Consider the following 2,407-nt stretch of genomic DNA (forward strand, 5'->3'; position numbering starts at 1 on the left):
CCGCCGGCCCAATTTGCTGCGGCGACCGGCGCCCCGCGGCCCCCGCCCCCCCCGCGCGCAGCCCTGGCCCCCGCGAGGCCGCGCCGGGAGCGCGTTTTCCCCGGAGCCGGGGGCCTGCGCAGAGGGGCTGCCAGCTCGCAAGGGCGGCGCGAGGCGCACGGGACGGGGCGCACGGGACGGGACGCCGCGCTCCCGGGCAGCGGCCTCCGGCGCCCCGCTTGAGCGGGCCTCGTCTTCCGCATCTGCAGCCCCAGGCCTGGGAGCAGGGGAACCTCGGGGCCTTTCCAGCACTACCGATCGGGAAGGCCCGGGCGGCACTGGACCCTCACGTGGGCGGGCGCCCTTGCAGCTTCTCGACCCTTTCGCGTGCCTGACCTCTCCTCTTTCATTGCCCGTTCCTCCCTGCCCCTGATTGGAGCCGGCCTGTTGGCTCTCTGCGCTGGGGTGGGCCGGGGTGGGTGCCCGGCGGCTCTTCCTGCCTCTCCAACAGTTCTTTTCGGTCCCGTCTGGCCTCCTCCTTGCCCCCCAACCCGTACCCCCGCCCAAATCCCAGCCACTAGTTATTTCCTGGAGTTTGCCGAGGGCCCCTGCGCTCAGCCCTTGTCTGCCTGACAAGTGCCTGCGTATCTGTCCTCTCCTGGGGTTGCCTCCTGCTGCCAAGGGCCTCACACTTGGCCTCCCCCAAGGTTCCTGGGTGTGGTTGGCTGGACGTCTGTCCTCGTCGTCGTCGTCATCCCCAACCCCCCACCAGACTTCTCAGACTGTCTACTCTCTTCCTGTCACTCACACCCCTGTCCTGCATGTCCTCATTCCTTCCTGCCTCAATTAATGGCACCACCACCGGCCTGCTCTGCACTGAGGGGTCCAGGGAAGTGCCAGGCTCTATCCCCAGGAGTTAGAATGGTGAAGCCACTGACCAAAAAAAAAAAAAGGAGAAACGTTAGAATCTTTGATTTCAAAATTTCAGAGAGGAAAGGGATTTCTAAATTTGATTTTCAGTAAATGAAGTTTATTTCAAAATCAAGAGAAGGCCAATAGGGTCCGAATGTGAGTTGAGACAGCCATAACCCCTGTAAAAGTTGAGATGGCCCTAACCCCTGTCATGTATCATCCGTGTGGGGGGTGCTGGTAAAAACACCATTTCCTTAAATCTCCAGTAAGTGTATGGGAGTCGGGGATTATTCTGTTGGATAGGGAAGGAGATAGGGGTTTGGAGGGTATGGAATTCAGAGCTAATAAGAGTCCTGCACACTGGCTAGGAATTCAAGATGGCCAGGCTGGGATCGAAGTCACAGCTTATCAGCCCCTGTAATCCAGGCACTCAAAAATGTCATATCCAACATTTTCAGCATTTGCTCCCTTCATCTGCCCCAAAAGCTAAAGGTGTGACCTACAGTCTTACAGTACTGATGATTTTTATCATCACAGACTTTTTATTTTGTAGCAAGTAGAATTGAAACAAAGCCCACTCCCTGTGCCCAGGAGGGTAAAAACGTCAACAGTGACAAAAAATGTCTGCTTGGATTTTAGCAGGACAAGTGCACTTGACTCTGAATGGCTTCAGTCCTAGCTTCCTATATTACTGAGACCTTGACTGAGTCCTCTCTAGCTCCTTCCTTAGCTTTCTAAGCAGGTGGACCTAATCCCTTTAGAACTCTCTGTTCCCTGGGGGTTCTGGGTAAAATAGAGAAATACAGATTAAAACATGTTTCATTTGTTCATTAGAAAATGCCCTATCTGGGTTGGGAATACACAACCCATACTTGACCCTACCAAAGGCCCATTCCACAGAGCTCAGCCCAGATCCAGTGACGGTTCAAGGAAACAATGACAATTTGGCTTCCTGCTCTTACGTTATAGACTTGACAGAGGTAAGTGCTTGGGATATTGTCACATGAACAGAGAAGACGGGCGGGGGCTACCCAGTTGCCAGGGAGTCTTGACTCTGGGAAGCAAAAATTAGGAGGCAAGCTGAATGGACAGAGAGCTCAGTAGATGGCACAGAGCCTTTGCCCATCAGCAGCAACCCCCGGCTCTCCCCATGCCCTACAACACCCCTGATGCCCACAAAAGCCAAGTCCCCCCGTGGCCACGCCCCACACCTAAGGCTCCAGCTTCCAGGGCACCGGCGCCCCGTCCCAGGAGCAGCTACAGCTCAGCACCCTCATGTTGGGCAGGCTGACTACCTGCGGCCTGGGCCTGCCTTCCTCCTCCACGCGGACGCGGACGATCATGGGCAGCGAGGCCGTTTCCGAGGCGATGCACTGCCGAGGCCCCAGAAGCGGCCACTTGAAGGGCAGGGGCTGCCGGCAGGCGCCCACGCACTCGTAGGCCAGGAAGCCGGGGGGCTCCAGGACCCAGTTCTCAGCCCACTTCATCCCCTGCAGGTCGATGTACATCTCCTGGC

Source organism: Leptonychotes weddellii, chromosome 6 (assembly GCF_054177405.1).
Source record: "Leptonychotes weddellii isolate Sample4059 chromosome 6, ASM5417740v2, whole genome shotgun sequence".
Taxonomy (NCBI): Eukaryota; Metazoa; Chordata; class Mammalia; order Carnivora; family Phocidae; genus Leptonychotes; species Leptonychotes weddellii.